Source organism: Gouania willdenowi, chromosome 19 (genome assembly GCF_900634775.1).
Source record: "Gouania willdenowi chromosome 19, fGouWil2.1, whole genome shotgun sequence".
NCBI lineage: Eukaryota > Metazoa > Chordata > Actinopteri > Blenniiformes > Gobiesocidae > Gouania > Gouania willdenowi.
Window position 1 is genome coordinate 18631813 of NC_041062.1, and position 21974 is coordinate 18653786.

At 38.8% G+C, this 21974-nt stretch overlaps 1 protein-coding gene across 3 annotated transcripts in view; it reads left to right on the forward strand.

The window, feature by feature from the left end:
* snx29 (sorting nexin 29) overlaps window positions 1-21974 on the forward strand; it is a 228497-nt gene that overhangs the window by 121643 nt on the left and 84880 nt on the right. The window lies entirely within an intron of this gene.

Sequence of the window (21974 nt, forward strand, 5' to 3'; positions counted from 1 at the left end):
TTTCTAAAATAGGGGGATCCTGTTTGCGGAACATAAAAAGGTCACATCGGATCGCATTGATATAGGTCTGTAAGGTAACAGGTAAGAGCCATAATCATATTTACCTGTTTGCTGTTTCTGTGCACAGTTCACTGTGATCGACAGTCTCGAAAACAGGAAGTCAAAGCCTATTGGCTGGGCGCACTCGGCGATCGTTTCCATTCGTATAGTATTGATTTCTGAGTGGAGTGTGAGCAACCATTCTCAATGTGAAGTTCTTTTAGTTTCACTTTTGTTCCTCGTAGCCTGGTAGCATATTTTCCTTTGATTTACATTCAAACCTTGAGATATTTAAGATTATATCAGCAGAAAGTGTTATAAATGTAAGTTTGTAGCTTTTTCACCATGGCAGACGTTACTAACCTTCACCGCCAACAACATGATGGCCTTTCCTTAACTCCTTTAGGAAGTCTCCTAATTCCTTGGATGATGTCACGGGGTTAAGGAAAAGTGGATAGGAAAGGAGATAGGAGGGACTATTCAGACACAGCCATGGTGTCTAGTAGAGATGTAATGATTAATCGTAAGGCAGTTAAAAATCGATTCATAGGTATCACGGTTCACATCGATACTCTGAAAATTGAATCGCAGTACTTTTTTTAAACAACAGAGGGCGCTATATATATCCTTCTCTTGTTCAGAAATGTAGGCGGTGGGCAGAATCTCCTACTACTCTCTTTCTGACCGCCTTCTATACTTAAACATGTTCATAAATGATTTCTTACCCCTTTAGCACCGAAAGAATATCTGTAATATTACGGAAATATCTGTAAAAGTCACTCTGTCTGCTAGTGCGTAGCATCTCTTCTTCACTGCAAGAATATCTGCATACCAACCGACTACTGGGTTACCAGCGCCCTCTGCTGGTCCAAACAAATATCTGATGTAAATACAGTGCAAAGACTGTTTTTTTTTTTAAAGTCCAATTGTTACACAAAATACATTTTCAGTTGCACTTTTAAAATGAAAAAGAACTATTATGCAGTTTTGCATTTAAATTAATAGGCTTCTTCTTCACTTGTATTCCTTTATTTATTTCATTCAAGATTCATTTTCAGTGAAATTGCATTGTTTTGAATAGTTTATCAAGGGATTCTTTTGACAATTAAAACTAGTACAGTATTTTCTAAGGAATATTTTTCAGACATCATTTGTCTACAGTCCCATTTTGTAAAATAAATCATGAGAGAATGGTATCGTGAACCCAGTATCGTGAATCGAATCGTATTGGGAGTTGAGTGATCCGTTACATCCTTTGTCCAAACACTTCCGTTTTATGGAGAAGAAGGGGGAGCATTTCGGAAAGAGTTGAATACCATTCATATTGGTTTTTCCCAAATTTGCAAGTGCTGTAAAGGAAATGTATACACAGGTTTTCTCTTAATGTCCTCTTTGTGTGGGGGATATGATTGTCTTTGCTACTAGAAGGCATTTTTATTTGTATTTTAAATCATCTTTTCCCACCCCCTCACTTGTTTTCATACATGATGCGACTGTATGTATGTTTGTTTGTTTGCATTCATTAACCAGATGTGTAAATTTCCCCTTTGAGTGGCGCGTCTCTCATGAATCACTGAGGATGTCTGATCTAAGTGGGATCAAAGTGCTCTCAGCATAGAAGAGCCTTTTTAGATTTGTTCGATGATCTGACTCAAACTAAAATGGGCAACGGTGGAGTAAAGGAGAAGAGAACATGTAATAATAAACATGCAAATGCACCGTGATAGGAAATAAGAAGAGAGGAAAATGCACCAACTCTAGGGGATGAAAACTGGAGGCTTGAATTTTCATCTTTATTGTACGAGAATTTTTATTGTCTGTGAGTGATAAAAATAAATTGCGTAATGAGTTAAACATGTCCCCTGAGATTTTGGGAAGACAGCCTGAACTGCATGACATTAGTTGGGTTTCCATTACAGGTTTTTGCAAAATGAAAGCGATATTTTTAAATGTCGACAAAGTATAATTGCGCTTTGAACGCGTTTCCATTGAAGGTTGTTTTGAGCAGGAGCCTTGTAACTCCCGTGAAATCTCATCCCGCGAGACTTCACTGCAGAAAGATGTACGCTCCAAACCTCCTTATTAAACGCTGTATTCTTTTGTTGTTTCACGTCTAATGTGGCAGTAATAATTTTAAAGTATAATTCTAAGAAATGTCCCGGTCTCCTCCTGTTTACACGTACCGCGTCATGTTTACTTGGAAAGAAGTGGTCATGTGACCAGGTACGTCACATCCAGTGACATGCCTTTGTGGAAAAAGTGTTTCCATAGCGCTTTTGCGACACATTTCAATATCGAAATGTCTGAAATTCCTCTTAATGAAAGCGTAAAAACCTTTTAGCGATATTTAAGTGCAGGGTTTTTCATAATTCCCGTGTTTCCACTACCAGTTTTTATTGCGCTATTTAGATTTTGTGCATTTCCAAGGGGATTGGAAAGACAGCCATTGATCTGGGTGTCTTCATTGATGAGTAAAGGGTGGGCAGGTTGTGATGTAACACATCCTTTTTCAGTGCACGTAGGCCACTTCTGTCAAGCTGAAGTTATGCAGCAGTGAAGTGCAAATGTGAGATACCGGCCTGCTGATGTTTTTTTAAATCATCTAAAAGATACTATGTTGTGAAAGTGGTGTTAAAGCAGAACTAAATAACTTGCACTTAGCACTCCCCCTAAAGGTTCCTTTTGGTTATGTCACTGTCGTAAACACTCTGCACCCCCCGCTGCCTGCCCCACCCTACAGTTACATGTGCACCTTTGCTCTCCCAAGACGGTAGCAACCGATCACTGAAAAATCCTAATACAACAGTGACAATAAGGGTGCTTTCACGCATATAGTCCCATGTGACCATGTGAACAGTATGAGGAAGAGACGAGTAAAATAAATGAATGATATGGGAGTAATATGGAAGGGAGTGTGGAAATGTGTGTGATGTGTTTGTGTGCTGACAAAGTGGCTCTGAAAATGGATGGATGGATACTGTATTTGTGTGTGTGCTGCCTGATGGAGCGCTGGGTTGCAAGTGTGTGTGTGTGCCTGTTGCTGCGAGGACAGTGTGTGTGATTGCTGTGTGTTGCTGCTGAGCTGTCACTGCATAGAGTTGCTTCGTTCCACAGACAAAGGTCTTCTCTGCCTTTTTTTTTTGCTGGCTCCGCCCTTGATATAAGCTTGAGAAAAGTGAATTTGTAGACAACCGTGTGCAGCCACGGGGCTGGTCATAAGCTAGCATTAGTTTGTATTATATGATAATATTAATAATATTATTATTATTATTAATAATAATAATAATAATAATAATAATAATACATAAATAGATAAAATATTGTTTTTTTTGTCTTTTTTTAAATACTGAATTGTATCAATCTTGTTAACACATTATTTCGTATCATATTGTATTGGGAACTCACCCACGCATTCAATTTGCCACTTAATATTAAACATGTAAATGTTTAATATATCTTGTATCTTTTATATGTAATTATCTTTGTGACTGTAAACCCAAAACAATCAACAAATGATTTTTCTCAGGCTTTAATCAAGCTTCATCCTCTAGTGACAACATTTACAGATTCACACTTTAAAGACTTTTGTACGTTTTCTAACCGTTCATGCGTTGCCCAAATTCCAAAACATGCGGGGATGGATTAACAACACTTTTTGAGTTTTGTAGTTTTGGGCTGTCGTCCTAATTCACCAGCACAATCCTCAGAGGAGATATCATCACTGTGCAAACTAATCCTGTTTAGTCATGGTCTGTTTGGCTTGTTCACAGAAACATAGCTCACATTTTCCAGATATGTGCTTCTGCAATATTATTACATCACTGTGCACTATTGAGATTTGTATTCCAAATGATGATGTAGTTGATAAATGAAACATTAAATAACCCTTTGAAATTTGCATCTTGTGTCCCTGTAAACTTGGAGATGTAAAGAGTAGAAGTAGTAGTAGTTACTAGTTACTTTCACCTCCCACGTTTATTTTTGGTAATAAATCGTTGCCATGGTTCCCTTGCATACACTAAACATCTCATGTATAAACTTAAAAGGGAAGAGACCAAATCTGGCACTTCATTTATTTTCCACAAAGGCATCTGTATAAAATAAAAGGTTTGTCAAAATGAACAAGTTAAAAAAATTAAAAAATAACAACAATAAAAATCTGGCTCTAAGCATAGCTACATTTATGAACTCTAAAACTTAGACAATAACATTCACTCAATGCTGTTTTGGCGCCGTGCATTACATTTAATCTGTTTGGTTGGCTATGATGTAACACTTTATAATGACTATCCATTATAAGTAGTTAAATGATCATTAATAAACTGTTAGTTAATGAGTTATAAATTGCTATAACACACTATTAACAACTGATCTGTAAAGTGTGATTTCATGTATATTAGTATTAGTTATTAGATGTTATTGGGACATTATTCTAAAGTTGCAACTATTCCTCATTTACAGTTAGTAAATGAGGAATAGTTGCAACTTTAGAATAATGTCCTAATAACGTATACAGTTAAATCCATAAATATTTGGACAGAGACATTTTTTGTTCTAATTTTGCTTCCGTACAGTACTAAAATGAATTAGCAGTTGAAGTGCAGACTTTCAGCTGGTTGAACAAAAAGTTTGCATAAAAATCTGAGGAACTAAATCATTTTTTAAACACAAACCCTTTTTTTCAGGGGCTCAAAAGTAATTGGACAAACTAAATAACTGAAGATCAAATGTTCTTTTCTAATACTGTGTTGCCAATGACTGCCTGAAGTCTTGAACTCATACATACACCAAAAACAGGGTTTGTGTAGCTTTGAACAATTAAGTAAGGAACATTGTGGTTACAGAACTGCTTTCAAACTAACCACATTTATTTCCACAGAACCCATAAATAAGCAAGAGCAAATGTAGTATATACCAGTGGTTATCAACATTTTATGGCTCAAGTACCCCCTTTATCTCATTTCTGAAGTCCCCCCTTACGTCCAACTACAACATTTTGCTCAGAATACTGTAAAAAAAACAACTATAGATCATAATGATGGAATGAATGAGTGATAACACACATTTGAAATAATCTCATTTTGTAAATTAGTGGAAAGAAACAGTATTTAGTGCCTCATAAATAGATTTATTTCTATTAATTTGAGAAACCCTGGTATATCCAATAGAGTGAGTAAGTGTGTGTCAGGGTTATTAAACTTCTTGAAATGTAATTTGTTTTTTATTTTATTTAGTTTTTCAGATTTTACCTTTTTTTAGTTAGTTTAACAAGTAATTAAATACAAACGGGGTGACAAAGGAGGTGGTAAATGAACATACATAACAAGTAAATATTCATATTCAAGATTTGAAATCATCACATTCAGTTTGTACTCAGTTTTTTCACATTTCTTTGCCTTCTCTGAAAGTGCTTTAAATGGGTCCTCCCGGACTTTATCCATGCTGAGTCAGCAGGTAGGCAGGCAAAGCAAAACTATTTAATTTCTCTTTCTTCATTTTGATTCTCTTTCTGACGTCCCACAGTTTCCCCTGTCAAAGCTACTTTATGACGGACCACTGTGACATCAGCCCCTCCCAGCCGCGTAGTGTCTCTGGACACATGTAAACTGCGCCCAGAGACACTCCATTAACTCGTATTGAAGAGGAGTCATTATCTGTATAATATGTATTGTGATTATCTAAATACAGGTATAACTTTGTTTCGTAGTATTTTTCATTCATTATTTCTATTATTTTTTATGCTTACTCAAACTAACGTGCTGAGTGGTGGGGCGGCGCCCTGTATTGGCCACCGCTGTCGTCTTCCGTGTACGTTCAGGTCCAGATATGTTGCATTAAACAAGTACAAAGTAAATAGTGTCAGTGTCCAAATATATACAGTATGGACCTAACTGTATAAAGTTTTAACGGATGCTTAACAGGTCATTAATAAGTAGTTTACTAACTGCTTATCCATTACTAATTTATAAGGTATAGTTATATGCCCAAAACAATGTGATCATTGCTTTTAGTCTTCACAAAAAAAATCAAAATAAAATAGTGTAAACAAAATATCGGAGATTTAAGATGCCGTCCGATAAAATTCAATATTCGTTTTCTGGCTGATATTGGACCGATATCAATATCAGATCAGGACAACCCCTATAGAGCAGAATCAGAATTCCTTTATTAATCACAGGGGGAAATTACTTATGTTACAACCACAGAAAAAAGAATAAAACGTTTAACAAAAACGGAAGAAAGAATAAACGTTAAATAAGTGTATAAATAAGTAAAAGACTGATACACACACATTACAGTGGTAGAAAATAAAGTAGGATCGATAATAATAATAATAATAATAATAATGATAATGATAATAATAATAATACAAATATACCAATATGATACAGATATTTACAAAAATAATACAAATGTGATTTAGATATTTACAATTAGATCTCCCTTGCTTTTAATCAATCAAATCTTGATTGTTAATGAGAAAAAATAAATGTAACACATTATGTGCTTTTATGAGCAAAAGTAAAAACGACATGAATATTTAATACTGAATGTGTCCTCAGATATATACTGTATTACCGAAAACTCGCGCACAAATAAAATGGAAGATCTAAACATGAGGAGGCCTCGTGTTTGATGTAGCAGTGACCAACACTATGAGCCACATTTCAGTCATTTGAACAATAAACGTCTATTTCTGTCCATCACATTTGCTCCATCTGTTGCGCCCATGTGCTCACACTTTGAAACTGTATCTTCGTGTGTCTGTTTTCCACCTCTGCTCTGAGTGGACAGCACTGCCCGCCTGTGATGTCTATATCGGTCCTCCTGAGTTTTTATACTTCCTTTTTCAACCCCGTTTTTTTCTTTTATGGAGCTCCTCTCAGTCAAAGACCCACAAATTGCATTTAGATTTAAAAAGTAACGCATGACGGGCCATGCTGTGGATTAGGCTTCATCCAGGTTAGGATTTTTCAAATGCGTTTTTCATATATTTAGATTTAGTCTTCAAAAGAAGATCAAAACTTGGTTTCATCGCCTACTAACCTAACATTAAATCAGCCTTGTTGTAATGCAAATGCCAGAAATTGCCTGTTATTAGGTTTCATGTTTCACCAGAGCACCTGTGATGTGTTTTTAATGGTGTAGAAACAGAAAAACAAACATAAATCTTCTGAAAACCTATTACATAAAATACGGCTTTCAGAGAAGCATTTAAATCTGCAAGGTAGGGTGTGCTTTGGATGTGGCACTAGATGGTATCTGGGTCTTTATCTATAAAGGTGAAGGCATTAAAAACCATTAGAAATTAAAACATGCTGAGGGGATGAAATTAAGAATTGTAATTACAGAACTCTCTCCCAGTCAGTTCTGGTCAGACTGCCCTAAGCAGGCCAGATTCCATCATACACTGATAGCTCACATCAAGGCCTCTGCCTGAGGAGGTTCCGCTCTGTTTTGACTACGGCTATCAGCAACATACAGTGCATATGCCTGAGGGCACTGAACAGCAGCAGATTCACTGAGGCACACACACCGAAAAGCTGGTTAATTTCAGAATCTCCGACTGGACCCTTTGACCTCATAAACTCTGTGTCCACATCTGACCAGCAACCCTAAAGCTCGACTCCGTCTCATTCATCAAAACTGCCACAGCAATGTTGTAAATATGATTTTGTAGTTGCAGTGATTTGCAAAAAAAATCAAAATTCAGGTTGAATTAGTTTTAAATATTCAAATGAAAATACAGGTTATCTTTTTACAAGTGAAATTTTGTTAACGTGGCAAGAGCCAGACTGATGTGTAGTCCTCTTTCTAATTCGAGTTCTCCACATCGATCTGGGTCTGTGTACCTGGTGAATCCTTTTGGAACCAGGGAGGGACATGAACAGAATGCTTGAAACTGATTGGTCGAAGCGCCTGTCCACCATGATTTGTTTTAGCCAATCGCGCGGTAACAAATGCCACTGCCTCGTGATTGGTTCGAAAGGCAAAGGCGGGAACAGCACAAGATGGATTCTGGTGTTTGTGAAAACCTGGAGAACCCATCTTGCAGAGCAGGTTAAAATGTTGTGGCATTTTGTTGTAATGTAGTAAAGATCTTGATTTGATTCCCTTTATTTGACATGGAAATCACAATTACGTCGGTAACCCAGATGTATTGTTGTGAGCGCAGGTGTTAATTTACAACACCTGTCCACAGGAGGCTTTTCAAAAGGTTAAAAGTAACAGAAATAATAAGAAAGTGAGGAAGAAATATGCACTGCACAAAACATTACCAAAAGGAAAGCAATATTCAAAGTTAAATACAGTCATTAGTCACAATGCAGAGGCAACACGGGCCAGCGAGAAACCAGATAAAACTATTAATGTGAACACTGTTTTTTTTTTTTGTTTTGTTTTGTTTTGTTTTTAGCCATTTTTTGAGTCCATTGTTAAAAGTTGAGACCAAACTTTCTGACACTGGGCAGTACATTTTGCTGATGCTTTGACAGTCTTGAGATTTCATTATACCCTGAACAGATCCAAGACTCCCTGTACCAGATGCAGCAAAGCAGCCCCAGAACATAACTGAGTCTTCGCCATGTTTCACAGTAGATAGTGTTCTTTTTTTTTTTTTTTCTGAATGCTTCATTTTTGAGTCTGTGAACATGTGACTCACCAAAAATCTCCAGTTTTGTCATCTGTCTAGAGGACATTCTCCCTGAAGCTTTGTGGCTTGTCAAATATCAGGGCTGTACACTAACTTTTCCAGTGGTGGCACTGGTGCGACTAACTTTCTCAGTTGGTTGCACCAGCACAGAATTTTTTTTTTTGAGCGAGGGGAAGGAGTGTACGGCACAGCCCTGCAGTTGATGTAAGTGGCGTATCGTAGTTTTGTATGAAGTTAAGATTCGAGATACAGTATATTTGCTAAATATTTTCAGATTTCAGTGCCAATATAAACTTTTTCTGCAACAAGCAGTGGCTGAAATAACAGGTCATTTATTTTATATAAATGTTTTAAATAAAAGCAAAGCATAATAACAGGTTACATGTACTTTTTTTTATAGTTTTTTTAAAGCTATTGGGAGCCATTGCATAAGAGTCAAAAGGCCTCATTAGGCCCCAGAGCCACAGGTTGCAGACCCCTGCCCTGAGAGAACTGCAGCTGAACATCTGGCCTGGTATCATAGTCCATCAGTTCTGGTCCCTCCATGCTGATTCTGATGAGCATGTGCGCTCCATCGCTGAGCTCGGCACGTTCTTCCTTTTTACTGCTGCCCTCAATGTGAGCACGCACTTCGTGAAGGGCTCGTTATGCCTGGCTCCGTTTGCGGACCGCGCGCACTCCAAAGGAGCGCATTAGTGTTTATACTCGGCGTATTCACCTGCAGCAAAGTTGCGTGAGAGTGCATCGTCTCCTCACCCGCAGCGCGGAGCGAGAGAGAGAGAGAGAAGTGCACTCTGTGGGACGTGACGAAACGCTCAGCCGCTCCATCCAAAATAAGGCCATCCTCCACACTCACGCAGATGCGACCAGATTAAATTTTGGCTTACACACACTGAAAAAATAGTCGCATATGCGACCAATTTGGTCGCAGTCTCAAGCCCTGAATATGCATTTTGGCTAATTCCAGTCTTGCTTTTTTAAAAGAATTTGATAACAGTTTTCTTCTTGAAGCCACATCCATAGAGGTTGGCTACAGTCCTGTCAACCTTAAAGGGTTCATGTTAAGCTAAATTAACTTTTCTGTGCTTTAAACATCATAAAGTTCTATTAGGGCTTCATACACATGCCCAAAGTGTTTTTTCATTGATTCCCTCAATCGTTAGTTAGAGGGTGATTTACTCCTTTCTTACTGCAGGGTGAGCCCAAACACCTCGCACCAATTTGATGATGCGTTCCCACTTTGTTGACGAATTTGACGCGGCACTGAGCTGGAGAAGCCACGCCTCCAGGAAGCTCTCTGCCGTGATTGACATGTAAACAGACACGCCCATGAATTTGAGCATTTCAGCGTCCTTCGCGCAGTGCTATGTCTATGTATGTACTGGTGAACGCCCCGCCCCCACGCTCTGACTCGTGTTTATAAAGCGGCATGAGCTCAGCTACAGAGTGAGAGGGAGGAGGGCGAGCCGTCCTCTGGCTCTACGTCACCGTGCGGGGAGGAGGAAGTCAGTGTCCCCTCTATAGACACACCCACTCATGAATATGCATAAGTAGGCCGCAAATCAGCCTGTTTGTGTTGAGTTGCTCAGAAAGTGACTTTTCAGAAGCTAAAACTCTGGAAAACAGCCAAAGTTTGGGAAAATAAAGCTCAAATACTATGTTTTGGGGTTCTTAGAACAAATGGAGATGGGTGAAAAATAGCATGACATGGGACCTTTAACATGTCACTATAGTCAAATCATTTAAAAAAAATTCTAGGGGTACCATCATTTTTGTCCAGGCCAGTTATTATGATTATTTTTTTAAATAATTATGTTAAACCACAATTCAAAAGTGATCTCTGATTTTCATTTGTTAATTTTTAGTAAATTTTTATTTATTATTACTTTTGTCAGTTTCAAGTTATTTCAGTGACCATTGTGTGTTTTTCCTTCTTTAACTGTAGGGTACCAACAATTTTTTCCACGTGTGTATATGTTACACACATTGTAGTTGGTGCGAAACCCCCCCATCAAAAATCTCAAACTCCGCCTATGGGTCGCACCTAATAATCCTAAATACTGTACATACTCATTCTTCAAAGAGTTTTTGTACTTCATCCAACTTTATATCATCATATTTCTGTTACCAAATCACATTTTGCTGATCAAATCAGTGATCGTTTTACTTTTCAGAAGTCTCTGTATTTCGTCCTCTTTTGCATGTATGATTGGGGTCATGCTCCAACTCTGCTTTACAGACCACTTCATTAAAAGACCTACTTATAATCAAGAATATAGAGGTATATGTCTGAGTGTGCTCAGCCGCTGTGCAACCCGTTGTTTGAGACAGCTGCTCAGACTGATTTATTTATTATTAGAGCTGCATGTTTAAAAAGTCTCCAAGACCTCTACAGATAATGGTGTCACTGTATTGTTCACAGGTCGTCATCTTATCACAGTTCTTCCCGTTGCTCCCCTGGTGTGATTTCCCACTCTTTTCTTCCTATTGACCTAAATTTGCACCAAGCCACTCTTCCCATGCGCCCCATTTTAGTAAAGGTTGTTGTTTTTTTCGGGGGCAGCTAAGCTCAGTTGCTCTACTTTCCTTGTTTTTTTTCTCTTTCTCTGTGACATTCGAAGGGTTTCAGCTCAGCCGAGGGTATCTCGGACTTATTATTCAGGCCAGCTTCACTTGGCTCGGCTCCGATTATATCATGTGTTGTTGAGATATAAGGAGGCACCGAGGAGGAGACATTATCCTCGTTGGAATGGTGTGGGTGGGTTTTCCTTTGAAAAGAAAACCAGCATGTGTTTATGTGGTCAGCATCAAACGAGTGTCCGTTTTGTTGCAATAAATTGAGCAGTGTCGACAGTAATTTCGGAGCTAACCAACCCTGCAGGCCCTGCACAGTATCTCATAGAAAACGGCAAGCATCACTGCTCCGCTTTTGTCACACTTGTATTCATATTAGCATGTACCCTTCGCTTTATATCAGACAGAGTCACTCTAAATGTGTAAAAGAACACGAGCATTAAGTCGTATACAACTGCAGTCATATTTTTTACTGCGGTCGTACATGAAAGATTTGACCAAAGGTAGGTAGTGAAGCTGAACATTTATTTCTCCCTCATTGCACATCTGTCAAGTCTCCCGTTTTGGCTGAGAAACTCCCATATTTTACCCCTTTCCTGCCATCCTCCTGTATTAGTATTTTCCCATAAATATCCTGTATTTTAATGGAATAATAATTAAAAAGTAAATAAACAAAAACTTTCCTCTGTCTCTTCAAACTGAATGCTGTCAATAGCTTCCCAAGATTAGATTAGATTAGTGCCAACATTAGGAACAAACCTGAAAACAACCAAAAAGAGAGATGGATGGATGTAAGACAGCGTTCATGTGAAAAAAAAACCAAAGTCGTTTAAATACCTTGAAAAATTGGACACCAAATGTACCTTCCTAATGAGGAGCAGGATGGGTCACAGTTATGCATTCTGTAAGATTTTAGCGTCTCCCACGGGGGAAGGAATGACGTAAGTCGGCATGAAAAATCCACAAAGCACAAGCTCCACAAATATACACTCGTTCCAAAAAAGTGTTAAAGGATGTAAAGTCTGCAACAAATCTGTCCAATAAGTCATGCAAAAGTATAAAGAAAATATGTAAAGAAAATAAAATGTAAATGTCTAACTTAAAGGAGCATAGGAATAAAATAAACATTAATCTTAAGTCTTTTATTGCTAATGGTTGATCAAACCCACACACATTTCTCCCTTTTGCCTTGAACCAGTGGGCGTGCACTGTAGCTGTTCCCACTCAATGTTCTTGAAGCCAAAATACGGTGCTTAGGGGCACTTCCATCTTGCAATTTTGGAGCCAGAGTCTGTGCAGTATAGGTCTGGTGGGAGGAGCCCTGGTAACACGCTCCGCCCATTTAGCGTACTGCCCTTATGACTTACGCAAGCCCAGCTACGTCAAGAACATAAGTATCTTTCTCACTGAAAATTCTACCAATGGTTGATCAGATCATAGAGGTTAGTACAAAACCACCATTAATTTCTACACAAATATCTAAACGTACTCTATTAAAAAATGAAGAAAATCCTGTGTCTCGGCTTTCCTTCATGACGTAACTGCTTATGCTATTCACAATGAGAGCTAGGCAAGACCCGTGGCTGTCAATCATCGTCACATATGACGTAAAATCCCGTTTTTCAACCTCAAATAACTTATTTAAAACAAACTTCTCAGAAAAATGAGCACTCGAGCACAACGTAGGGTGATAATAACTAATGATCACAGGAGAGTTTAGGTTTGGGAAAAAAGTGTATTTTAACTTCACTGTTTGACCCACATCTCATCTGGTAACATTGAGGAGGTGGGATTTATGAGCTATACTGCAGCCAGTCAGCAGGGTGAGCTCTAAAAATTAAAGCTTCACTCCACCGGGGAGCTTGTCCTGTCCATTTTTTTTTACAGTCTATGCCTTGAACAGATTGTGTGATACATTTTGTACTGCTGTTCTGGGTCCGATTTCCCCACGCAGTTCTGCAGACGTGAAGTCAAATGACGCGGATGGTGACGTCAAATGACACTCGCGCGCGTTTTCTACGGCTTGGAGAGGCGTCCCAACACCAATAACTAAAAAAGAATGAGAAGACGATGGCTTGGAGACTGAAAGAAGACAAGCACAGTGGACTAAACTACTGTTTGGTTCCATAGATGTACGCAGGGGTATGTGCACAGGTCTTGCAGTAAACAGTCACATGAATGGCGAATAAATAAATAACCGTGTCACAGTTGGAGTGCGGATCGGGTCGCATTTTCTCGTCCGAGTCCAACCCAACAATGAAATCAAATTTTTTTTTCTCAAAGAAATGACAAATGTGGTAAGCACCGATTTCATTAATAAACAACTTAGTGCAAAATTAGTGCAAGGGTAACAAGCAAGCGTCAAACACAAACAGCGGCGCAGTGCACGCAAGAGACCCATCAGATCTATTTACATAATTCATGTATCAAAGATAAAGATAATCTATGTCATTGTGCAGAAAAAGGGCGAGGATCACAGCTCTCACTCTTTCAGTTGAAGTTGCATTCTACAGGGCTACAGCAGCTGCAGCAGGAAAGGAAGAACGCTGCGCGCAAACGACACTATGTGACCGAACCTGACCACCAGTTCTAAATATCTGTCCGAACTCGACCCGCCAGGTGCTGTCGGGTCCCGTCGGGCTTTGGTCGGGTATCCATCCTCTAGTTACAGTATCAAATTAGCTGTGCTCTGTGATGAAAAAACAGTTCCCGCGGCGGCTTGGCTAATGACTGCAGTTACACTAACCACCGTGGTGTCACTGTGGACTCTGATTTCTAGATCCTGCTCTATGCTCCAATAAAGACAAGCAATATGTTGACTCGTATATGAACTGTAAGTATATTAAATGAAAAACATGTGCTTCATATACCCTCTTATGTTTTAATTTAGGCTGTATTATGACGTAGGAATGTTCAAAGCATTTCAATGTCAACAAAGGTCTACCACATTCAAGTGATTGACAAGTGGCTATTTTGGATTTCTTGTGCACCTGTCCTAAAATATAAATGATACTGGAGCTTTGTTGGGGTGGTGGAACGGCTCGTGGCGAGCGCCAGAAAATTTCCCATATTTTCAAATCCAAAACTTGACAGTGTGACATTTCTTTGCAATACATTTACTTTTTGAGCCGTGCAGTTTTAATTTCCATGTGTACTACAGAGTTTCAGTACATTTGTCACTGTTATTGACTCAGATGAAGGATAAACGGTGGTGAGGTCAAGCAGTGGAATCTATCTCTCACTAAACTTCATGGGAACAGTTACAGTTTTTAAATACTAAGCCTTGGGAGTTTATTGTGAGCTGGTAAAACGCGGTTTTTCTTTGATGAGAAGCTATTCAGCAAAATGAATTACACTTTCGTTCTATCCAGCATCAAAGTTTGTTCCAGTTACATTGAACCACATACTTTGGCTTCTGCTGTCCACTCTATTAATGAGCCCCTTTGGCCCGTGTTCAATTTACCTGATATTATTCCTTCTGGGATTTGTTATGTTCAATTCCGTCTCCTGTCAGAATTGCACAGATAAAAGAACTAGGCCACTGTTCCTATCGGGTCACATAAACTTTAACAACTCTCCTTTACTCTCAGCCTAACAACGTCCAACCCTTTGGCAGGTTCCCTCTGCAGTGTATCATTACTTTGTCACTGCAGTTATGTTGTGGCTTGTTGATGTTTTTGTCCATTTTTACTTTCCTTACTATAGTCACTTTAGTTTGTGTGCCAAATTATCTAGATTTTGACTGCCATGTTATCATTTTAAACATATTTTTAGTGGGTTAAAAAAAAAAAAAATCAAATCTGACCGTAACTTTAAAAAAAATGCATTTCCTGAAGAAGATGCAAGTGAAGATGCACGTGTGCTGATATTTACAGCTGAACCCTCTATGAAATGCACAGATTTAGACTATAACATGTTGGAAAAGCATTGAAAAGTTGCAGAATGGTGAAAAAGCTAAAGAAAGTAGAATTCAGATGAAAAAGATTAACAGGTTTAAGGATCTGAAATAATCTAAATATAGTGGAAAAAAGCTGGAGAACAAAGGTAAAGAAAACAAATTTTGTTTATTGAAATTACCGATTTACTGAAAAACTGAGCAGATTGTTAGAATTAGCAGGTTTGGGTCTAGAAGTGAGTGACATTTCATGTTTCTAGGGCAAAAACTGTGACCAGGAGGAAAAAAACTGAAGAACTGAATTTGCACTTAGAAATTTGTACAATACAAAAAAAACCTGCATATTTGTGGGATTCTGTCAATTTTAGGCTTGATACTTAAAAAAAAAAAACAAACACTTATCCTTTTGATAAAATGTGGTATTGTGAGCAGCTAGATGAATACACCTATGACTTTTGAAAAAAATAGGACTGTGAGTTGAATATTTTGGAAGTTATGACAAGTTATGACGAGTTTAACGTAAAAGCTGTGCAGTGTTGTTCTTTTGAACAGGAGATAGTCTTTGACCTAAAGTTAATACAGCACATCTTTGCACTCTTGCTTGTATTTTATGGAAATTAAAATTGTTAAATAGTTGCTAGTTTTTTTTGTACATTTTTCAATAAAGTAAATTTTAAATAATGATAATTTTTAAACTAATTAATGCAGAAAAATTTGCCTAAAAAGTGAACGCTATAATATTCACAGGCCTAGTATTTTTTCATGTAGATTTAGGCCCTGGTTACGCAAGAACATTTTCTAGTGAAAACGCAAACGTTTTGTTGCGTTTCGGTGGTTCATTTACACGGCAAAACTCTGGAAAACAGGCGAGTTTGGGAAAATAAACTGTGTTTTTGGGGTTTTTGAAACAAATGGAGATGGGTGAAAAATAGCATTGACATGGGACATTTACATCCAAAGAGTGACGCGCACAAACACTCTTACTTGTTTGCTTATTTTGGTTCATTGTGAAATCATATCACCATCTATTGGTCTGGCATATATACTACATCGTTTTTTTTTGTGCTTCCAGCGGTCCCATGTAAACGTTGCCGTGTGAATGCAGAAATTTTTGGAAACAACAACAGAAGCAAAACGTTGTTATGTAAACAGGGCCTTAGACTAAACTCTAACTGCTTTTAACAAAGTCCTTTTACTCTCTCTGTCTTTAGGCGATGTTAATCTTGTATTCAATTTGGCATCGTTTCTATGGTCTTATTGGGAGGTCATTGTTAGCCCTTGTCTGTCTGATAAGCATTGGCTAAAGCTTGACGCAAAGATTTGGGTGGCCTTGCCTTGTCACTGAAAAGGTTGTTTAAAGTGAATAATAAAATGTCTTGTGAGGGAAGTCATGCCAACGTGAGGGAATTAATACTGTTATCAGGTTGTGTGTGTGTGTGTGTGTGTGTGTGTGTGTGTTTTTAATATCTGTTAACGGCTGTACTGATGGTGCCTTGTTAAATGACTCAGCTATGCGTGCACGTGGTTAAACAATCTGTGCTTAATATTGCCCACCGGTTGGTCCGTACCATTCCCACACTACACAACTCATGGAATGACATGTTTACCTAATCGCATTCACACGCCATCTACCACACACACACGCACACACGGACACACGCTTTGCCAGACAAATACAAAGTTATTAACACCCTCTCACCAAGAATAAATTGGATTCCTTCACGCCTAAAATTAATTCCCTGCTTTTATAATGTCCAATTAAAGTGTTGCGGCGGCTAAATAAATGGAATTGATGAATTGCTGGCATGACAGTCATAAGTATTTAAGGGTGTAAACACAGGCTTGTGAGAGAAACCAGGAGAAGCAACGATGTCTGAGGGATCTGGACTTATTTATTGATTGGAAAATCATTAAATGTGGGTTTGTCTTTAGGCCTTAAAATTTAATCTGATCCCTTGTTTGATTAAACATTAGGTTTTCACCGATGATTAAGGGTTTGGGGATTCATTTTGGTTCTTGAATCAGGCATGGTTTATGTTTAGAGATTATCATTTGCTTTGATTTATCATGCCCTGCTGCCTTGACTGATCTTGTTATTTCAGTGAATTGGATTCATATATTCATTCATGCCTATTGATGTCCTCGTTTCACTAAAATGTGAAGGAACGGAGACAAGCAGTAGGGATAGAAAAAAAAAAAAAAACACTTACCAAAATTGCAACGTAAAATCTTTGAAATCAGGCCAAAATCTTTCTTTCCCATTATTTGTCTTGTGCGACTTTTTTCAGTCTCTTCGAAAATTCTGTAACGATCCGTAACAAACTTAGGGTCATCAAAACCTTTGTCCGTCACCTAGTGTTTATTTTTTACGTATTTGATGGATTGCCGCAGCGTATCAGAGCTTTTAAAGTCTACAAGAGTGAAAACATTGAACCACCTGCCCGAGGACAGACACTGTTATTTTCTTCATCGCTTTTAAACTGGAATGAAGAGAAATGTCAGAAGGAGACAAATTTCACTTGAACTTTTCTCAGTCCTTCTCACAATGACTGTTGTTTTCCACTTCGTGCCCTCGTGTCTAACCATCTTCACAGTTATTCTGGGTATGATATCATAAATGTAAGGGCACAGCTTCCACCAGAATAAAGATGTAGATTTAAATGATTGAATTAATAACGGCAGTTGTCAAGTGGTCAATATTACAACTAGCAATTCGATCAGGCTTTTTTTTTTTTTTTTAATGCAAAAAAACACTTTTTTGGTTCTTGTCACTTATGTGAAAATGTACTTAGTACGAGAGAGGACATCCCCCGGTGCAATTGGTACGGTTACCGAAGTACAAGTACGTAGCATCTTAGGGTTCGGGTTGGGTTTAGGTTTAGGCTTAGGGTTAGGTTATAACCCAATATCGCAACAATTGTTAGGGTTAGGCTTAGTCTTAGTCACGTGACCTAAACTGGCCAATGACTGACCTATCACATGACCTCAACTGGCCAAATAGGGGCGGCGCTGCTTATGGCTAGAATGTCGGTATATTGATAAGGCAACGGTACGGATAGCCACTGCCTTTAAAAAATGCTAAGACACGCCCACTCAGACAGCCAGTCAGTGCTGGCAGTGACAGAGCGCTGTCTTCTCAACTACTACACACAATACACAGCCCACAAGCATAAACACAAAGTACACACAGCCCCACAGACGATATATTACTCACAAACAGCCCCTCAATGAGCCACACATAAGACACACACAGCAGCGAGAAGTACATGCACGTCCGCGCACACACAAAGACAAACGGGGATACACACACAATGTGTCTATACATACACATAAAGCTCGATGAACCCTCTGATTAGACCATAATCGGCCCTTTATAGAAGCACAGAGTCAAAAAACATCACCGCAGGAATGCACGGAGCAGACTAGTTCCGCATTTGGTACTGTGAATGAGTGATTACTGAGGGCTTCTCAGCTTTTATAGGAGGGGCGGGGCCAACAGTGACAATTGGTGACGCGCAATGGTCACGATATGTTGTCTCAGCCAATTGCAAAATTAATTTGCTACAGCCGGTGTTCAACTTTTAGAGGGCATTGACTCTTTTGACATTTTACAACTAAAAATGCTAAATAAAAATCTTTTTACTAAAATGTTAAAAGTTGGACCAGGATCAACCACCAGCACTACTTAATACCCAAATACATTTGTATTCATCAGAAAAAAAGCGAGTTTGGGGTTTAGTTACTCTTTAAATAGCCATGGGGGCGGCCATCTTGAATAGTCTGCAAAGCATCATGGGTCGAAGATGGCACCCGGGCGCACTTGTGTGGGCTGTGGAATGAAATGGAAAATGAGTAAATGCGTGGGGGTCATGTTGGGGGCAGCAGCAGCAGCAGTGCTCAGCCCACCTTTGACAGCAGGTGTCGTCCATACAGACCTCCATGTGTCACAGCTGTCCCTCTCTGACACACACCTGTCCACGCTGTCCAGCCTGTTTAAGCCCACAGACGAGCCAACACACACACACACACACACACACACACACACACACACACACACACACACACACACACCTGCAGTTGCTTGACCATGTTTGCATGAGAACAGACTCACGTATGTAGAGAAACAGCCTGTCATGGATATTTAAAGCTGATGATGAATCTCTGGGCTGGACAGAGCATGTTCATGGTGCACTACTCATCATCAACTCATGTCATCATCCTCCATCGCTGCCATTTTTTGTTTGACTCACTTCCAGAATCCAGCCTTCTGTCTGCATCCATTAAGTCTGACCACCTGTGTTGCTTTTTTCTTTTGTGTGCTGAGCAGAAATGCAGATGATCTGACATTTCAGGTATTCTGTACATCAGGGGTTCTCAACTGGTCCCACTTTTTTTTTAGAATTCAATCAGCTTTTGAAAACACATATGTAACCCTTTTTAAAAAAAAACATAAATCTGTATATTTTCCTGTGCAACGTGCATTTCACAGCATGCCTGTCAAGAGAAAGGTTTCTTTCAAAATAAAAGACAAGTCCAACATTAGAGACATTAAGTATTTATTTTATTTATTGGCAGTGGCTATCCGTACGGTTGCCGTATCAATATACCGACACAGCGCCCCTCATTGGCTAGTTTAGGTCACGTGACTAATAATAAACCTAACCCTAAAAATTGTTGCGATACAGGGTTATAACCTAACCTTAACCCAAAGACGCTACGTACTTCGGTAAACGTACCAATAGCACTGGGGGTTGTCCATATGGCAACTACGAATAGAAATGTTATGTATTTGTGACCAGCTGTCCTTGCCCCACTTTTGGGTCACGAACCACCAGTTGAGAATTGCTGCTATACATGTTTCTAGCAGTCTTTTTATTGTTTCTTTTGCAATTATACACACAAACAAAAACATGAACATCAATCATGTTTCAATTTAGAACAATGAAACATCCTTTTCATGCCGTCCTGACAAATAGTGAAAACAGCAACTCCTAAAATAAGTATTTAATCAAAAATAAGCACATGTTGTTATAGACCGTAGTTTCCCAAAGTGGGGTATGGGTACAATACAGTATGTGAAAAGTTAATTAAAAATAGCTTGACAACATTTGAAAATAAATATAAATATGCCTCTATGCATTGCCACAAATGACACATTAGTCCATGTAAGAGAGCTACATTGCTTTGCTTTAGCCAAATGTGCTTGACGTCCTTTACCACCACGTACTTGAGTGAAAGCACATTTTCAGCTTTGACAAACATGAAAACTAAATAATTAATTCAGTAAACCGGGTGATAATTCTGAATAACATCTTTTATTGTGTGCTTACGGATTATTATTCTTTGTTTTTTAAATTATAGACAAGTTTCACAGTAGGGCAACATTGTATATGATATGACATTACATTATTATGTTTTTTTTAAGCTTGCAGGTTTGGGAACCACTGTTTTAAACAATATTGTAAATTAAAATATTGCCAAAATCTCAATATATTGCCTAGCCCTAGCAAACACACACAAACCCCCGCCCCCAAAAAACAAAAAATATCAGTAAACAACAAGATAAAGAATTTACCCAAGAAATGATGAGATCATCAGCTTTAATTTATACTAACCTTAGCTTCCATTTTTTCTTAATAAGTTCTAAAACGTTGCCAGATGGTATAAAACAGACATGGGCAACTGGCGGCCCGGGGGCCTCAGTCCAATTTTTTGTGGCCCCCAAAGCAGATCCCCAAAAATTAAAATTGTAATTTAAGAAGTTGAAAGGAATATAAAGCCCAACATAATACACAAAGTACACAAATCCATCCATCCTTTTTCTTCCGCTTTTATCCGGGGCCGGGTCGCGGAGGCACCAGGCCAGCTCAGAGACAGAGTCCCTCCAACGTGTCCTGGGCCTTCCACGTGCCTGAAACACCTCCCGAGGGAGGCGACCAGGAGGCGTCCGATACAGATGCCCGAGCCACCTCGGCTCCTTTCGACGTGAAGGAGCAGCGACTGTACTCCGAGCTCCTCCTGAGTGACTGAGCTTCTCACCCTATCACGAAGGGTGCACCCAGCCACCCTGCGAAGGAAACTCATTTCGACCGCCTGTGTCCGCGATCCTGTCCTTTCGGTCACAAGTACACAAATACACACTGTAAATTCCAAAATACACAAAATGATTTATAAATCAAAATATGACAGCAAAGATAGACACAACAACACACAAACAAACAAAATGACTACAAAAATACACAAAACAAGAACATATTCCAGAATAGCTCCAAAGACACAAACTGTTAACAAAAATTACACAAAACACAGAAAACAACAGCAAAAATACAGAAAGTGACCCCAAAAAACGCACGAATCCACAACAAAAACGACAGAAAAATGCAAAAAATCACACCAAGAACACAAAAAATATAACAAAAACACACATTGGCCCTCATTTATTAACTTTACGTACGTTTGGATCTGTGCGTACAATGTGCGTTTGACCAAATTCGCACAAAATGTGAAGAAGTGTCTCGATCAAAAAGCAGGGATTAACGCGATTAGACTCTGGATGAACCATTATTAAACATTTGTTATGTTAGTTACGGAGAATTTAATTCAAACCTCAGCCCGAGTCTGTTCCAATAACGAAACGCTGTTCACTGTCTCCGTTAATCTTTTCCACAGAGCGTTTAAAAATGAGCTCCTTAAATTCCAGTTTTCACACTACCGAAAAGAACGTCTTTGTTTTTCTTCACCTCAGTTGTGAGGATGCTGATTTTCATCTCGGAAACTTTTATTTCTCTGCAAATGTTTGTTTGACCTCAGTGG